Here is a 20110-nt window from a genome sequence, read left to right on the forward strand (position 1 = left end):
AAGCTTCCTCCAGCCCTTATTTTCTGTGGACTTCAGGTTCCTCATCAATAAAGTGTTGCTATCCCCTCCTGCCCCATCACGTATTCTTTCCAGTGACTCTTCATGATTTTCTAGATTCTCAACTGAATGAATTCGAATTATTGGCATTTACCCCACCCAGCATGGTGGTGGCCAAGTTAGTCTCTCCTGGAAGCCTGAAACCAGATGTGAGGTAATTATCCACACAAGATCTATTTGGCCTTAGTGCAAAATGTTCATCTTTTCAGATGCTGAAGCAAAATACACTATTCATAACACTCAGTGGTGGTTTTGTGTTTTTTTTTTTCCTTTCTTAAAAAAATTTTGACTACACTAGCCGTTCATTTGTGGCACTCAGGCTTCTCTACCTGCAGCTTGCAGCTCAGTAGCTGTGGGCCACAGGCTTAGTTGCCTCAGGGCATGTGGGATCTTAGCTCTCCAACCAGGGTTTGAACTCATGTCTCCTGGATTGCAAAGTGGATTCTTAACCACTTGACCACCAAGGAAGTCCCCTCGTGGCCTTTTGAGTTCAGCTTTCTGCCCAACCCTTCTAGATGGGTTTTAGACAATCCAACCCACATCTTATCTTCTTTGGATTTTATTAGGAGGTGAGAGGCCGTGGGTGGAGGGACAGATAAGCCTGCACATGTCCATAAAGGTCTTTGTCAGGATCTAGTTTGCATATATGTTTGCTTCTTTCTGCCACTAACTAATCTGTGGAATGTTCTTTGTGGAAAATATTATCATCTCTTACTTTGGAATCCCACTTTATATCCTGTCTCCAAATTACCTTTCCTGCTCTATCAAAAGGCTTTGTATTGGAAGAAACAAAATGCTTTGCTTGACATCATATAAAAAGAATCAGTGGCCCATAAAAACACATAAGAAGTGCTGAATGATTAATTATAAATAACAACAATACATGTTAAATAGAAAGATGGGTGCAGATTTGTGTAGAGCAGGATGCAGTGAAGCAGTTTTTTTCAGATTAAAATTTGCACTGGAGCCTCATATTTTGGTAGGGTGGTCTTTACTAAAATGAATTGAAAATTACATTTAAAAATTTTTAGACCCATACTTGGTCATTTTCTATCAGTTATAGATACTCTTTATTACTCTGCTTGGGTTGTCATGCAGAATATCATAGTGGCTTGACAGAAATTTATTTTCTTACAGTTAAGGAGGCTGAAAATCAAGATCAAGTAGGCCACAGTGTTGATTCCTGGTGAGACCTCTTCCCTTGGCTTACAGACAGCCATGTTCTCCATGTCCTCACGTGGCCTTCTTCTGCGTGCTCTTACTCCTGGTGTTGCTTCCTTTTTCTCATGAGGACACCAGTCTTATTGGATTAGGGTTTCATCCTTATGACCCAGTGTAACCTTAGTAGTAGTAGTGAACGTCGCTCAGTCATGTCAGACTCTTTGTGACACCATGGACTGCAGCCCACCAGGGTCCTCTGTCTATGGAATTCTCCAGATGAAAATACTGGAGTGGGTTGTCATTCCCTTCTCCAGGGGCTCTTCCCGACCCAGGGATCGAACCTGGGTCTCCTGCATTGCAGGCAGATAGATTCTTTACTGTCTGAGCCACCAGGGAAGCCCTGATTTAACCTTAATTACCTCTGTAAGGGCCCTATCTCCAAATAATGTCACACAGTTGGTTAGAGCTTCCACCTATGAATTTTTGGGAAACACAATTCAGTCCATAATAGTCTTCAAATCTAGTTTTTGGAATAAAATATACATGGCAATGAAAGGCTTAGTTTCAAAGCCACCTAGGCTCAATTCACCATCCTTCATTTTAGAAATCCGAAGCTCAGAGGATTCAAGAAGCCATTTGTGTTCATCCTTAGAATGTATTTTTATTTTCCCCCTAATTTGCACCAGGTTGAATTTTGAGATTAACTCTCTGGTTTGGATTCCAAAAGTTTTTTCTAACACTTTGCTATAAAAATGTTTGTGCACATGTTTCTCTGTATGTCTGAATGAAGCTGTAAAGAGTAAAATTTCTGGGTACCTGCACACTTGACCAAATCCTGTACATTTTACATTAAAATGGCTACACCAGCTCACATGCCTATCTCCCAAGTGTGTGAGAGTCCATTTTCCCAGTATTTGATATTATCCCAATACTTGACGTGCCTTCCTGTTTTTGCCAATATCATAAGTATACGTGGTATCTCAAATTATTATTTGATTTCATAGTTTCCTGATCAGTGATCGAGTTGAACACTTGTTCACAGGTGCATTATCTTGTCAGCTTTTACTTTCTAGAAATTGTCTCTATGTTTTCTTGACCCATTTTCTCGTGGATTTCCTGGCTGCTTCTTGCAGATTTACATAAGTTTCTTATACATTCTGCATTACAATCAGTCATGCGTTTTACAACATACTTTCCCTGTCTGGCAACTGTCAGATTTGTGTAGAGAGACTTTCTCAGAACAAAATATTTCCTCTTTTAAGTGGTCAAATCCAAAGTGTTTCCCCTTATGCTATATGCATATGCATCTTGCCTAACAAAGCTTCATTCAATTAAAGAACACAGAGCTAGCCCCCGAGCTTTCTTCTAATAGTTTCACAGTTGTGTCTCTCACCTGTAGATTTTGAATCTACCTGGAAGTTATTTTTGCAAAGCAGCTTGAATTTGAGTTCTAATTTTACTTGTCTCTATGTTTTTCAAATTCGCAATCACCATCTATTAAATAATTGATCCTTTTATTATTGATTTGTGAAGCCTCTTCTATGATAAACCAAGTTCCTTTTTATATGTGGGTTCTGTTTCTGAATTCTCCATAGACTTACTATTCCTACACATTTTAGTGTTATCTTCTTCAGGATAGATTGAAATTATGTAAATTTATATGTGATGTGAGGGAGAATTGGAATTTTTATGTGTATCTTCACATGGCAGTGGTATAGATATCCATTTAGCTAATTGTTTTAATGACCTACTGGCTATTTTATCAATAGCGTTTGTGCATTTTCATTCATTTGCAGTTTCTTTAAAGTTTTTAGTTCCTATTTTAAATGGCATTTTTATTTGTGGAGTCTTCGTGAGTTTATTATCTTATTATAAATGTTACTTACTTTCAAAGACATTTATGGCCACTTATTGCTGTTACAGTAGTTTGTTCATTTTCTTGGGCTACGTAAATCATTATTTCATATACTCAGTTCAGTTCAGTTCAGTTGCTCAGTCGTGTCTGACTCTTTGCAATGCCATGAATCGCAGCGCACCAGGCCTCCCTGTCCATCACCAACTCCTGGAGTTCACTCAAACTCATGTCCATCTAGCAGGTGATGCCATCTAGCCATCTCATCCTCTGTCGTCCCCTTCTCCTTCTGCCCCCAATCCCTCCCAGCATCAGAGTCTTTTCCAATGAGTCAACTCTTCGCATGAGACGACCAAAGTATTGCAGTTTCAGCTTTAGCATTAGTCCTTCCAAAGAACACCCAGGACTGATCTCCTTTAGAATCGACTGGTTGGATTTCCTTGCAGTCCAAGAGACTCTCAAGAGTCTTCTCCAACACCACAGTTCAAAAGCATCAATTCTTCGGTGCTCAGCTTTCTTCACAGTCCAACTCTCACATCCATACATGACCACTGGAAAAACCATACCCTTGACTAGACAGACCTTTGTTGGCAAAATAATGTCTCTGCTTTTGAATATGCTATCTAGGTTGGTCATGACTTTCCTTCCAAGGAGTAAGCGTCTTTTAATTTCATGGCTGCAATCACCATCTGCAGTGATTTTGGAGCCCGGAAAAATAAAGTCTGACACTGTTTCCACTGTTTCCCCATCTATTGTCCATGAAGTGATGGGACCGGATGCCATGATCTTCGTTTTCTGAATGTTGAGCTTTAAGCCAACTTTTTCACTCTCCTCTTTCACTTTCATCAAGAGGTTTTTTTAGTTCCTCTTCACTTTCTGCCATAAGGGTTGTGTCATCTGCATATCTGAGGTTATTGATATTTCTCCTGGCAATCTTGATTCCAGCTTGTGCTTCTTCCAGCCCAGCGTTTCTTATGGTGTACTCTGCATATAAGTTAAATAAACAGGGTGACAATATATAGCCTTGACGTACTCCTTTTCCTATTTGGAACCAGTCTGTTGTTCCATGTCCAGTTCTAACTGTTGCTTCCTGACCTGCATACAGATTTCTCAAGAGGCAGGTCAGGTGGTCTGGTATTCCCATCTCTTTCAGAATTTTCCAGTTTATTGTGATCCACACAGTCAAAGGCTTTGGCAGAGTCAATAAAGCAGAAATAGATGTTTTACTGGAACTCTCTTGCTTTTTTGATGATCCAGCAGATGTTGGCAATTTGATCTCTGGTTCCTCTGCCTTTTCTAAAAACAGCTTGAACATCTGGAAGTTCATGGTTCACATATTGCTGAAGCCTGGCTTGGAGAATTTTGAGCATTACTTTACCAGTGTGTGAGATGAGTACAATTGTGTGGTAGTTTGAGCATTTTTTGGTATTGCCTTCCTCTGGGATTGGAATGAAAACTGATCTTTTCCAGTCCTGTGGCCACTGCTGAGTTTTCCAAATTTGCTGGCATATTGAGTGCAGCACTTTCACAGCATCATCTTTCAGGATTTGAAATAGCTCAACTGGAATTCCATCACCTCCACTAGCTTTGTTCATAGTGATGCTTTCTAAGGCCCACTTCACTTCACATTCCAGGATGTCTGGCTCTAGGTGAGTGATCATACCATCCTGATTATCTGGGTCATGAAGATCTTTTTTGTACAGTTCTTCTGTGTATTCTTGCCACCTCTTCTTAATATCTTCTGCTTCTCTTAGGTCCATACCATTTCTGTCCTTTATCGAGCCCATCTTTGCATGAAATATTCCCTTGGTATCTTTGATTTTCTTGAAGAGATCTCTAGTCTTTCCCATTCTGTTGTTTTCCTCTATTTCTTTGCATTGATCGCTGAGGAAGGCTTTCTTATCTCTCCTTGCTATTCTTTGGAACTACGCATTCAGATGTTTATATCTTTCCTTTTCTCCTTTGCTTTTCACTTCTCTTCTTTTCACAGCTATTTGTAAGGCCTCCTGAGACAGCCATTTTGCTTTTTGCATTTCTTTTCCATGAGGATGGTCTTGATCCCTGTCTCCTGTACAATGTCACGAACCTCTATCCATATTTTATATATTATGATCTTTTTCTACCTCTTATGCCTCTTCTTTCTTTTTTTTTTATCACTTATTCATTGGCCAGGACTGTCTATTGAATGAAGAGTGGGAACAGCAGCAAATACCTTTCTTACTTTCCCAAGTTTTCTGACAAATAAAAAGATCAAGTCTGAAATGCTTAAAAGATATTTTAGAGGTTTAATGGGGAAATGTGGCTTGTCTACTGTTGTTAGAATGAGATTTATCAAGCGTTAAAAGATGGCATACAGATTAGAATTGAATAGTGTCTCCTTGATTTTATCAGAAGCATCAAAAGAAATGAATCAATAAAGTTGCTGGCTATGAAAATTAATGTTAATTTGGTTTTAAGTGCTAAAATCTTCACATTTTGGTAACCTTTCTAAGAAAATGGGTATTTTTAGAGCATTTTGAGCAAAGAAGTGACATGAGGTGATATACATTGGCAGTCACTATGACGTGTGGACTGTAAAGAATATTCAGATTCATTCAGTTATCTCTGTGCAGAATGCCCAATGCCCCTGACCTTGACCCTAGGACAAGCCTCCTCAACTTCCCTCCTCTCCTGGACTCCAAGACAGGAGTCTACAGAAAGTCCCTGCCATCCTACTTCACTTTGAGGCTGGGGTCACTTACTCCGTGATAGGGTTTGCCATTCACCTTTCAGGATGGGTACAGTAAGGGAGGAGCATCTACAAGGCTCTGGTATTCTGAGGGTAGGTGCTTAGGGGGATGGTGGTCTATTAACAGAAACAGGGAAGGAAGGAGGAGGTGACCTTGAGGAAAAGCCACCTTGGCTTTGATGTCCTCTAGGATTGTACAGTTGCAAGGTCCTTCCAGTGTGAGTCCAGTGTTGGGAACGGAGATGTAACACAGACCAGGGAGACGTAACTGCTGACTGTGTGTTGAGAGACTGGAGGTATCACTATGGGTGTGAGGACAGGGAGTGGAGAAAAACATACTCTGGGAAAATGCTCTGCTGGAGACACAAAAGGAAGAAAATCAGGACACCAAGGAGGAAGAGGAGGAAAGAGAAAGGGCCAGAAAGTGGGCATGGACCAGGAGGTTGTCTGGGGGCAGAAGCTAAGAGGGAAGAATTCCAGACAGTGAAAAGTCAGCGATATCAAGTTCTACACAGAAGATGGGGCTGAAGAAGAGGCCATGGGAGGACCTTGGTGACCTTCACAAGAGCCCTTTCCTGAGCAGAGGAGGGGGCGGGGATGCTGCCGGATGTGCGGGACAAGGTGGGAGGGAGGAAGCGGAGGGGGCAGGTGCTGCCGGGTCTCCAGGAGATTTGGCAGCGGGGAGGGAGAGGCTGGGAAGGGCGGGGATGTGTTGTTTGCATCGGGTCTAGCTCCAAACTGTGTCCGACTGTCCCCTCATCTTCTCCGTTCCTGCAGCCATCCCCTCTGGCCTGGTTTTGAGAACAACCTGCAGGTTTTGCTCTTCCCATTTCTCTTCACTCCATGGCTTCCTCCATGCTGGGGGCTAAGTCTTCTCCAAGCATTTTTCTGGTCCTGTTTCTCTTAGGATCAAAGATGAAATGAAGCCTGGTACTTCATCCAGCTGCATCAGATTCTCCAAGCTTGGACCTTGACCTCTTTATAGAATCCCCTCCCTTGCAGTCCCCAGAGCCCCAGCCTATACCCCAGCCCCTGTGGGCACCCCCAATGCACAGGCTTCCCACCCCCTGAACCCAGTAAGACCTTCCAGCTCCCTGCCTCCATCACCTCCATCCAACCATCTCCAAAGTCACTGTCTTATTTCTTTTATTCACACATTTCCTTTATCTCTTGGGCTGGAAACTAATCTTCCAGAATTGTCTTCCTTCAAGAGACATCATCTTTATTTCTTTTTCAGAGGAGGCATTTCTGTTTTGCCAGGGGAGGAGGGGTTTCCCAGGTGGCACTAGTGGTAAAGAATCTACCTGCTAATACAGGAGACATAGCAAGAAATGCGGGTTCGATCCCTGCATTGGGAAGATTCCCTGGAAGACAGCATGGCAACCCATTCCAGCATTCTTGCCTGGAAAACCCAATGGATAGAGGAGCCTGGCATGTTATAGTCCATGGAGTCACAAGAGTCAGGCACAACTGAGGGCCTGAACACAACACACATGTTGTGGGAAAAGCTGAGGGTCCTGCCTCTGTTAGCCAGAGGGAGTCTGTGTTCATCCCGTGTGCAAGTCAGAGCTGCCCGCCCCCAAGGCCATCTGCAAATGCCCTCTCCTCCAGGGAGACCTGATTTCCTAAATTTCATGCTGCTTTAAAACACTGAGTTTACACACGTATGTGTGTTAGTCGTTCAGTTGTGTCCAACTCTTTGCAACCCCCTGGACTGTGGCCCATCAGGCTCCTCTGTCCATGGAATTCTCCAGGCAAGAATACTGGAGTGGGTAGCCATTCCTTTTCCAGGGGATCTTCCCAACCCAGGGATCGAACCTGAGTCTTCTGCACTGCAGGCAGATTCTTTCTGGTCTGAGCCACCAGGGAAGCCCTAAACATATATATATATATATATATATATATATATATATATATATGAATTTATATCTACACACACACATAGTCATCCTATTGCTTTTTTAGGACAGAACTAGGTTTTACCTATTTCGTATCTTCATAAGCCTACTATACAGGCCTACCTCCTAAGGACATAATAAATGTGAATTAAATTGTAGGGGAAATCTCCAATCCCTAAATAGGCTGAGAGGATGCAGAAATGGGCAGGCACATGCAGAGATGGAGTTTTCCGTTGCTCAGACAGAGCGGCTCCGCAGTGGGTGGCGGGGTTGGGGTGGGGCTCCTGTGAAATCAGACAGACATCCTATTGTCCTGCACCGCCCCCGCCCCCCCCCCCCGCGCCCCTCGAGCCGCTGGGGGTGACGGGCGCCTGTCATGCGCTCAGGTTGGCACCTGGTGATGTTTAATTCAGTGCCGTATCACAGACGGTCTTGCTGTTCCCTGTGGGGGTGTGTTTTCACTGCAACAAAACTCAACAACAACAGTGACTGTATATCGACTTAACGTGTGCCAGCCGCTTTCACATAGTTTTCATATTTAAGACTCACAAAAGCCCTGCGTAGTAGGTATTATTATTATCATCTCAGCTTTTCTGGGGGAGAAATTGAGTTTCATAGGCTTGCTGAAGGTCATGTGACTAAGAATTCCGACCAGCATAAGCCAAGCCCCTGTCCCCTTTTTCACTCTTTGAGGGCTGGACAGGGCTTAACCTTCTCCGTTCCACCTGGAGCCAGCCCTTCCACCCATCCTCACAGCAACCTCTGTCCAAAGCTCAATACGCATCCTTCCCCTTAACTGAGGGGAGGAGGGAAGACGGCTTGAAGCCGGTCTACGTTCTGCGCATGCGCAGAACCGGCTCCAGGCTCGAGCCCTGCAGGTGTGAAGGCAGAGCTATAAATACTTGCTTCATTGTCCCCCATCAGAGCCAAACATCCAGTCAGCGCGCCTTCCCTAGGGGAGCTGATGAATAAATGAGAGATGTCATTCACACAAAAGCAGCCCTGCCCAGGGCTGCGCCTGGTGATTCCAGCTGAATTGTTAAGGGCTGTGAATCTATTTTACGACCTTTATGATAAACCGAAGATCATTACCGTCTCACTGTGTATTCAGTGACTCCGTGCCAGGGTGGGAGGGAAAGCGGGCCCCAAACACAGCTATTTTCCTGTAGCTGTACTCATCCTGTATTCATCCTTCCGCCCCGCCCCGCCCCGCCCCGCCCCCACACCTGGCGCCAGGTCGCTGCTCATTCCTTCCCCTCTGAAACGTCACAGTATCATCCTTGCAACAATCTAGGCAGCAAGATCTTTTGTTAGAAACCTAGGGAATTCCCTGGCGATCCAGCAATTAGGAGACCATGCTTCCACTTCTGGGGCACGAGTTCGGTCCCTGGTTGGGGAACTAAGGTCCCAAGAACTGCGGGGCACATCAAAAAAAAAAAAAAAGAATCTAAAAGTCCCTTGTGTTTAAATATAACTTGATAGTTTACAAAGAATTTGTGAGCCAGCTGATGAGGGCATGTATAGTGAGCCTCCTGTCTCAAGCAGTTAATCAAGACTCAGAGAGAAGTGATGCTCTCCCTAAAGACACCCAGCAAGTTCAGTTCAGTTCAGTCACTCAGTCGTGTCCAACTCTTTGTGACCCCGTGGGCTGCACATGCCAGGCTTCCCTGTCCATCACCAACTCCTGGAGCTTGCTCAAACTCATGTCCATTGAGTAGGTAATGGCATCCAACTATCTCATCCTCTGTCACCCCCTTTTCCTCCTGCCTTCAGTCTTTCCCAGCATGAGGGTCTTTTCCAATGAGACAGTTCTTCCCATCAGGTGGCCAAGGTATTGGAGTTTCAGCTTCAGCATTAGTTCTTCCAATGAATATTCAGGACTGCTTTCCTTTAGGATGGACTGGTTGGATGGCCAGTTGTTGGGGGAAGCACACTGACTGAAACCGCCAACCCTGGCCAGGCACCATAGTAACCATTTGCATGAGTTGTTTTACGATAGGAGGTCCTGCTAAGGAACAGGGAACTAATAGGCCACCACCAACCGGAAGAGATCAGGAAGGTCCAAGGAGACACCACATGTCTGACCACCTCCCAGAATCCTTCTCTCTGGCATCCATCTTGGCTGAACAAGGCATGCACCACCAGGAAGGACTCTGAGTCAGAATGATTGGCTAAAGACAACCCGGAAACTAATCCCATCACCATAAAACCTGAGACTGCAAGCCATGTGGCAGAACTGTTCTCCTGGGTTCCCTTACCCTACTGCTCTCCAGCCAGGTGCCAGAGATTTCCCAATAAAATCTCTTGCTTTGTTGGCACATGTGTCTCCTTGGACAATTAATTTCCGAGTGTTAGACAAAAGCCCAGTTTCGGGCCCTGGAAGGGGTCCTGCTTCCTGCAACACTTGCAGTCCAAGGGGTTGAAGTACCCAGACACAAATGCAGGTCTCCTGGCTACAGTTTCAGGACCTGCAACTGGCTAGTCCCAGGAAGAAACAATCTTGTTGCTGTGCTTTCTTGTACCTTGTTCCTTCCGATCTGCCACCAGGGAACAGGGGAAGGGTTTTCAGATCAACAGGCCTGGCCTCTGCTGACACCTGTGTGAAGGCATCCTCCCTCTTGCCCATGTATGGAATCTATATGTAAGTCTCAGAACCTCCAGCTTGCCCTCTGTCTCAGGCCTAGTCAAGAAGTCTCAGAAGCTAGTCAAGAAGTCAGAGGGGAATCTGTGTAATCAGCCTTGGGAGGCCCTGTCTAAGGATGTGTGTGTTTAGTCACTCAGTCATGTCTGACTCTTTGTGACCCTATGGAATGTAGCCCACCAGGCTCCTCTGTCCATGGGATTTCCCAGGCAAGAATACTGGAGTGGGTTGCTATGTCCTTCTCCAGGGGACCTTCTTGACCCAAAGATTGAACCAGTGTCTCCTGCATTGGCCAGAGAAGGCAATGGCACCCCACTCCAGTACTCTTGTCTGGAAAATCCCATGGATGGAGGAGCCTGGTAGGCTGCACTCCATGGGGTCGCTAAGAGTCGGACACGACTGAGCGACTTCACTTTCACTTTTCACTTTCATGCATTGGAGAAGGAAATGGCAACCCACTCCAATGTTCTTGCCTGGAGAATCCCAGGGACGGGGGAGCCTGGTGGGCTGCCGTCTATGGGATCGCACAGAGTCAGACACGACTGAAGTGACTTAGCAGCAGCAGCAGCTCCTGAATTGTCAGGCAGGTTTTTAACCGCTGTGCCACCTGAGAAGCCATCTTAGGACAGCCCTTCATATATAGGCTTTTTTTTTTTTTCTCCCTTCAGTCTCTTCTCCTCTTAAGGTAGAAAAAGGCCTTTTTTTTTTTTCATTCATTCATTCATTCATACCTCCTATTTTTTGAGTGCCTACAAAGTACCAGGAATTGTTCTCCATGCTGGGAATACAATAGTAAATCAAAACAGACAAAAACTTCCCTTGTGACACTGACATTCAACCGGGAGAGGCTTTGTGGAGTATTTCCTGTCTACAGACCAAGTAAGACAGATAATGAAATATACAATACGTTACCTGATGGTAAGTGCTGAACAGTGGGAGACCACAGCCACTTGGGGATACTGGGACTTTCAGAGCGGATGCTTAATTCCAAGTGGAAGGAATCAGAAGTCCTTACCAAGAGGGTGGCCTTTGAGTAAAAACATTGGAGACTGGAAAATGTTAATTGCTACTCTTTGGCTGTGTCCTGATCCTGTAGGAATAATAACCTCAACCACTATTTACTGAGCGGGTTGGGGAGTGATGTTTATAGCCATCTAGGCAAGAAGAACTAGGGGCAGAGGAGACAGCTGGAGACAGGTCCCAAGAGGGAAGTGTAGTAACCAATGAAGTAGATGACAACTGGGGTCTTAGGGAATGCAGACTCTTCATGGGCTGTGTGGACCATTGCAAGGACCTTGATTTTCCTTCCAGAGAAACCCAACATCATGGGAGGTGGCCTTCTGACCAGGCATCTGTGTTAACAGTGTTGTGCTGAGGGCAGCATTGGGAATGGGCTCTTGGGAGCAATGGTAGATGCGTGGAGACTGGATAGAAACTTTTTCAGGACTTCCAGGACGAGGCTGGCTTTGATCAGGTTGGTGGCAGTGGGAGAGGTGAGGCATGTCATGATCTGAGTCTGTTTGGAAGGTGGAGCCAATGGGATTGGATGCAGAGAGTGTGAGAGACAGAGAGAGAGGTCAAGGTCATCCCATGGTTTTTATCCTGAGTACTGGAAGAAAGGAATTGCCACCCTGGAATCAGGAAGACCATGAGTAGACCAGCTAGGGAGGCAGAATGGAAACTCCATATCAGACTTGATTTCTGAGAGGCAAGATGGCACAGTGAGAATATTCTGGCTCCGACCTTACTAGCTGGATGACCCTGGGCAAGTCACCTCACCTCTCTGATTCTCCATCTCTTGATCAGCTAAAGGGAGATAGCACCAGTGCTGCCCACTTCAGAGAAGCAATACAGGACTCAGAGTCCCATAAGGGTGAGCGCAGCATCTGGCACATACCTGGACTCAGTAAACAATGGTCGAGGTTGTTATTCCTACAGGACCAGGGCAGAGCCCAAGAGTGACGATCAACATTTTCCAGCCTCCAAAACGCAGTCTGTGGGTGATGACGGGGGCAGGCGCTTCCTTTGAAGTCTTAAAGGTCAGGGCTCTGCCAGCTGCCAGCTGGAGACAAAAGCAGCCTGATTTTCCCCCTTGATGCTCTTTGTTTCTTGCTTGTCTACCTCAACCCAACCGCCTGAGGTCAGCTCCCCATGGCGGGGGCGAAGGACAATCCCACCCGAGACGCCTTAATGCTGGCTGATTTCACAACCCTCTGCGCAGAACGAGGGCTGGCTCCTGCCACCCTTCTGCAATCCTTCCCCCAAAACCCAACTCTTGGAAAAGAATATTGCTTCAACCCCACTAACTGGATAGGCAGCTGCTGGTAAAGCTGCTCTGCCTTCTTGGGCTCATTTTTCTCCTCCGTAGAATGGAAATAATATCACGCTTTTCCCAGGGTTGTTGTTCTGGCATCCACGCCCTTGGCTATGGGTTTGAATTTGGACTTTCTCGTGAATTCTTGCAGAGTCGTGTTGGTGGTATAGTGGTGAGCATTGCTGCCTTCCAAGCAGTTGTCCTGGGTTTGATTACTGGCCAATGCATCGTGTTGGACGTTCCTGGTGCCTCAGATGGTAAAGAGCCACCTGCAATGTGGGAAACCCAGGTTTCACTCCTGGGCCAGGAAGATCCCTTGGAGATGGAAATGGCAACCCGCTCCAGTATTCTTGCCAGGGGAATCCCATGGACAGAGGATCCTGGTGGGCTACAGTCCATGGGGTTGCATACAGTCACAAGTGAAACTGAGTGACTTTCACTTGTGAATTCTTACATACGTTCCTTAAAATTTCGGTGCCTTGGTGTCCATGTTTTATTGTTTTCAACTTTGTTTTTTAATTTACTGACCATAGCATGTAGGATCTTAGTTTCCCCATCACGGATTGAACCCACACACCCTGCAGTGGAAACACAGAGTCTTAACCAGGACTGCCAGGGAAGTCCTCAGTGTCCACATTTTACAGCAGAAGTTATAACACACACCTACCTCATAGGGCTGCTGTAAGAAGCAGTGTGAGTAGAAATGTTTAAATTAAGAGTCTCACACGTGGTAGGTTCTCGAAAACGTGAGCTGTTATAACTGTGTGAAGAATACTGATAAGTGCTTCAAAATGCTCTTTAAACATATGGCTTCATGTTTTTACACTTGTCTTGAATTTATGATGTTCCTAAGCCCATCCTCTTTCTACACTGTTACACATAAGTGCTGAGATTGATTAAAAACATTAAACTTTTTTTTTTTTTAATGAAAACTTGCCTGACATATTGGAGAAGGAAATGTCAACCCACTCCAGTATTCTCGCCTGTAGAATTCCATGGACAGAGGAGCCTGGAAGGTTGCAGTCCATGGGGTTGCAAAGAATCAGACACAACTGAACGATTTTCACTTCACTTCACTGCCTGACATATATTAACTCATCTCGATATTCAGAAAAATTTTGCCAATAATTCTTCAACAGAAAGAAAAAAAAAATGCCTCCAGGTGATTTGAGTTGTTGTTTTCATCCTTGAGTCTTCTTAGTTCAAAGTCCATCATCTTTTCCCTGTGTCCAGGGGCTGTGATTGACCTGAAGTCAGGCTTCGGGTCTCCTGGGAGGTCTGGGTGTGTTGCGAGCTGAGATCTGCAGATGGTATCTGCAGACTGAGCACAGAAGATACATGGGCCTGTGTCAGCATGCATTTTAAAAAGACGGGAGAAATATCTGAGTGACCTGAGATTTATACTAATGAGAACACTGAAACATCAGGTCAAGCTGTTTGCTAAGACAGTCCTCAATGGTTGCCAACTATGTGTCCAAAGGCCAGATTAATCCCTAATCCAGACAGACATTCATGGCCCGGCTTGAAGGCAAGGCTCCGGGATGCCGCTGCCCCTCTGTTCCACTCAAAAATGTATCCTCAGCTACCCTCAGCCTCCCTTAAACAAGCCCTCCCAGTGGTGGGCCAAACCCACCCTAGAGCAAGGTCAAGAAGCAACAGTCAGAACTGAACATGGAATAACAGACTGGTTCCAAATCGGAAAAGGAGTACATCAAAGCTGTATATTGTCACCCTGCTTAGTTAACTTATAGGCAGAGTACATCTTGCTAAATGCCAGGCTAGATGAAGCGCAAGCTGGAATCAAGACTGCCAGAAGAAATATCAATAACTTCAGATATGCAGATGACACCACCCTTATGGCAGAAAGTGAAGAAAAACTAAAGAACCTCTTAATGAAAGTGAAAGAGGAGAGGGAAAAACTGGCTTAAAACTCAACATTCAGAAAAATAAGATCATAGCATCCAGTCTCATCACTTCATGGCAAATAGATGGGGAAACAATGGAAACAGTGACTGACTTTATTGTTCTGGGCTCTAGAATCACCACAGATGGTGACTGCAGCCATGAAATTAAAAGACAGTTGCTCCTAGGAAGAAAAGCTATGACCAACCTCGACAGCATGTTAAAAAGCAGAGACATTACTTTGCTATCTGATAAAGGTCCGTCTAGTCTAAGCTATGATTTTTCCAGTAGTCATGTATGGATGTGAGAGTTGGACTATAAAGAAAGCTGAGCACCAAAGAATTGATGCTTTTGAACTGTAGTGTTGGAGAAGACTCTTGAGAGTCCATTGGACTGCAAGGAGATCCAACCAGTCAATCCTAAAGGAGATCAGTCCTGAATATTCATTGGAAGGACTGATGTTGAAGCTGAAACTCCAATACTTTGGCCACCCAATGCAAAGAACTGACTCATTGAAAGAGACTCTGACACTGGGAAACATTGAAGGCAGGAGAAGGGGATGACAGAGGATGAGATGGTTGGATGGCATCACCGATTTGATGGACATGGGTTTGAGCAAGCTCCAGGAGTTGGTGATGGACAGGGAAGCCTGGCATGGTGTGGCCCATGGGGTCATAAACAGTTGGACACGACTGACTGACCTTACTGAACTGATTGCTGGGCTTACCCTAGAGGTGTGTTTCCACTGGCAGATTCCTTCTCCCTCAGGTAGATGAGCTGGTCTCTTTCCATGTCTGCTACTGACCAGCTGGGTGATGTGAGACCTACTGTTCAGATCACCAAAGCCCTTTAAGCCTTAGTTTCCCTGTGGGCAAAGTCAGATCACATTACCCATTCCTCAAGGTGGTGGATCATGGATGGGTTTTGTAGAGTCAGGTAACAATCACTGCATGACTGCAGCCATGAAATTAAAAGACACTTGCTCCTTGGAAGAAAAGCTATAACAAACCTAGACAGCATATTAAAAAGCAGAGACATTACTTTGCCAACAAAGATCCATATAGTCAAAGCTATGATTTTTTCCAGTAGTCATGTATGGATGTGAAAGTTGGATTGTAAAGAAGGCTGAAGAATTGATGGTTTTGAATTGTGGTGCTGAAGAAGACTCTCAAAGAGTCCCTTGGACTTCAAAGAGGTCAAACCAGTCAATTGTAAAGGAAATCAACCCTGAATATTCATTGGAAGGACTGGGTGACAGAGGATGAGATGGTTGGATGGCACCACTGACTCCATGGACATGAGTTTGAGCAAATTCTGGGAGATAGTGAAGGACAGGGAAACCTGGTGTGCTACAGTCCATGGAGTCTCAGAGAGTTGGACCTGACTTAGTGACTGAACAGCAACAAATCACTGCAAGGTGCCATCGTCCTGACCTGGCATATGCCCTTCTGTCTTTGTGCATTTAAGTTCCTGGTCGGGATAGAGTGATGAATAGCTTTCTGTCATCTCGAGCGTAAAGAAGATTAACAAGCTCCAAGAGACCAAGCCCAAGTATTTGCTTCTTTTATCAAAACTTTTTTCAACACTCTGGCTAGTGGTATAACCCAGGCCACCAGAGGCATTTAGAAAGAGAAGCAAACACCTACCCTCCACCCAGGCACACTTACAGGCTCCTATTGCCATTCATCCCTGGGTTCTAATTGAGTTCACTCCACAGATACATGTGGCCTTCAGAAAATCATTTCCCTTGTCTTGAGCTGAAATTTCCTCCTCTGTAAAAGGAGTTGTAATAAGAGGTCTGTAAGGTCTCTGACGCTGAAATGCCCTGTTGTTGAACTGTTTGTTTCTGTCTGCTGACCAAAAAACATAATATCTAGCCAATTGACCCAAGTACTAAGGTGCATTATTATTAATGAAAATGAAAAAGTCCTGGGTATCATTTAGTTTCCCAGGTCTACACTCCGCACCCATTTCTGATAACCTCTTAAAAAGGTGGGTAGCTGGAAAGTAGATTCTCCCATTGGCTATAGGAAAAGTCCCCCAGACCAGTTCACCTCTGTGCCTTGTGGATCCCCAGCACCCTTCTTCAAGAACCAAGAAGCAAGGACTTCTCTTAGTGAGGAGGGCTTGGGAAAGCTGAGAGAGTTACAAAGTCAGGGACTAAGCATTTGAAGGAGGAGCTACATCAAAACACATGCTGTCTTGGATGGACTCCTCAATAAGAAGCAAGAGGTCCACATAGAGGAGGATAGAATGTAAGAGGAGAGGAGGAAGACTTTTGCTGTCGTTCAGTTCTATGCCCCAGCTTTATTTAAGCCCAGAGAAGGGAAGGTGACTTGCCTAAATTAACACAGATACTTGGTAGCAGAGAAACCAGAGTTTCTCTGGAAACCAGAATTGCCTCTTTCTACTTGTCTCAAGGCTATGGTTTTTACAGTGGTCATGTATGGATGTGAGAGTTGGACTATAAAGAAAGCTGAGCACTGAAGAATTGATGCTTTTGAACTGTGGTGTTGGAGAAGACACTTGAGAATCCCTTGCAAGGAGATCCAACCGGTCCATCCTAAAGGAGATCAGTCCCAGGTGTTCATTGGAAGGACTGATGTTGAAGCTGAAACTCCAATACTTTGGCCACCTGAGCTGACTCATTGGAAAAGACCCTGATGCTGGGAAAGATTGAGGGCAGGAGGAGAAGGGGACAACAGAGGATGAGATGGTTGGATGGCATCACTGACTCGATGGACATGGGTTTGGGTGAACTCTGGGAGTTGGTGATGGACAGGGAGGCCTGGCGTGCTGCGATTCATGGGATCACAAAGAGTTGGACACAATTGAGCAACTGAACTGAACTCAACTTCCTTCAGCTACTGCCCAAGAGAAGGTGACCCTTTTTCCCTTTAGAAGCAGAAGAACTTCCCTGGTGGCCCTGTGGCTAAGATTTCACACTCCCAATGCAGGGGGCCCGGGTTCGATCCCTGGTCAAGGAACTAGATACACATGCTGCAACTAGATTCTATACACCACACCTAAAAAAAGATCCTGCATGCTGAAATAAAGATCAAAGGTCCCACGTGCCATAGTTAAGATCTGGGGCAGCCAAATAAATGAAGGAGAAGCAGAGATCTGAGAAGCATTCAGTACAGTTGTCTGATAGCACACACCATCTTGTTGTCATTAGCAAATCTGTTTCCCTAATTGGCTTCTTTCCATCATGAAACTGAAGCCAACTGGCATGTGTCTACTCTTATTTAATTCTGAAAGTCTGGTCAGGATCAGCTTAATAGTTTTATTTGATTATTTGATTCGACTTTCCCAAAATGTGCACTCTCTTTCTATTGGCTGAGAAAGCTGTAGCCCAAACACACATTTGCTCATGTGCCTGGATGCTCACATGCACACATACACACATGCATATGCACACATGCATTTAAGATGCTTGAGTGTGTACATGGTGCCCATGGGAGAGGGTGTGACTTGGTGGATCACACTTCATCACACTTTTGAAAAGATATGCTTGTTATCCCTCCTTGTTGGCATGGAAATTATGCAATAATGGAAGACACAGAGCCATGCCTTATGTACCTCTGTGTCAGAGAATCTCATGATGGCCCTTGCATGGTTGATGGATGGCAAATATATACAGACACAGAGTCGCGGAAGCAGTCACGGTAGACCCAGGCCTCCTGTGGGTCCACAGCTCCACCCTGGTGTTCTGCTGGAGTGCAGAGGGTCCACCTAAGTCTGAGGTGTGAGGACACTTCTCTTCCCATGTCATCTCTGGTCACTTAAGTATGGCCATCTAGGATGTTTGTTCTGAGACTGACTTGGGTCGGGTGGGGATGGGGTGGGGGTTGGATGGGGTGGGGAGGTCCGGCTTGCTGCGCTCTACTTGGGGGCATCATGGAAGATGATCGCCAGATGATCAACCTAGGATCACCAGCTGATTCTGAGTCATGAAAAACCAAATTGTGTGAGCTGATTTGGCTGCTAAGGAAATGGTAATGTGGACACAGCAGGGGAAGGAGAGAGTGGGACAAACTGAGAGATCGCTGTTCTGTGCTTAGGCATTCAGTCATGTCCGACTCTTTGTGACCCCTTTAGACTGTAGCCCACCAGGCTCCTCTGTCCATGGGATTCTCCAAGCAAGAATACTGCAGTGGGTTGCCAGTCCTCCTCCAGGGGATCTTCCCGACCCAGGGATCGAACCCCCATCTCCTGTGTATCCTGCATTGCAGGCAGATTCTTTACCTGCTGAGCCATTGGGAAACACAGCCATAACATAGGTAGGTAGTAGGAAGCTGCTGTGTAGTATTGGGAGCTCAGCTGGGTGCTCTGTGATGACCTGGAGGGTGGGTTGGGGAGCGGGGGCTCAAGAAGGAGGGGATATGTGTATACTTTTAGCTGATTGGTGTTGTCAGACAGCGGACACCAACACAACATTGTAAAGCTGTTCTACTCCAATAAAAAATATCATGCAGGGCCCTATAATCCCAAACATTGTAATACTTTATTTACATTATGTGGCTCCAGGGGGCTAAAATCAGGTCTCTGTCTCCACTGAGTGCAGGAAACAAAGAGATCCCCCAGTTCCCAGGGAAACAGTGGGCCTTTCATTACTCACTTTACAGCTTATCTCCTGGAAATCTTACTTCCAGCCTGAGGGGTGGGAGGAACCCTGGTTTGCTTGTTTACTCCTCTTAGAAGCTGCAGCTTGTGGCCCAGAGTGGAGACAAGAGAAGTCTTAGGGCCTTCTTTTTCCCCTTAGTTAGGAACACCCCAAGCTCCTCTGAAGTGTGGTTTTGATGTCAGAGCCCACCAGACAGTGTGTTAATGACAAGGGAGGGGGTGGGGTGGGGCAAGTCCTGCTTCTTGTCCAGTGGGGCTGGTCTAGGGGCTCACTGGTGGGTTCTGACTCAAGAGCTGAGGGAAGACTTTCCTGGGCTCTTCCACTCAGTGTTCGATTCTACACCCACCTGATGTCCAGCTTTCAAATGCAAACTTGTATGTTTGATGAGTATTTCATAGCTTATAAAGCCTTTTTTTGTATTATCTGATTGGAACTGTGGAACCCCCAGAGACAAGACATTATTATTCTTATGTTACAGACAAAGGAACTAAATTCAGAAAAGTGGAAATGATTTTCCAGTGGTTATGGGCTTACTCAAGGCTTCCCTGGTGGCTCAGAAGTTAAAGAATCTGCCTGAAATGCAGGAGACCTGGGTTCTATCCCTGAGTTGGAAGATCCCCTGGAGAAGAGAACAGCTACCCACTCCAGTATTCTTGCCTGGAGAACTCCATGAACAGGGAAGCCTGGTGGGCTACAGTTCATGGATCACAAAGAGTCAGACATGACTGAGTGACTAACACTATAGCCCCACTCAGCGACTAACCATGACTTAGCCCTAAGTCATCTGGCTCTACAAGGCCCCATTCACTGTAGCATGGATGCATTCCTGAGCCAGACAGAAATAATTCTTGGGTCTTAGCTCTTTGGGATTATATGTACCAGTCTTTGCTATAGCACAGATAAATGGGAGCTGATACAAAATGCCTGTTT

This window comes from Bos javanicus, chromosome 5, assembly GCF_032452875.1.
Source record: "Bos javanicus breed banteng chromosome 5, ARS-OSU_banteng_1.0, whole genome shotgun sequence".
In the NCBI taxonomy this organism is placed as follows: domain Eukaryota; kingdom Metazoa; phylum Chordata; class Mammalia; order Artiodactyla; family Bovidae; genus Bos; species Bos javanicus.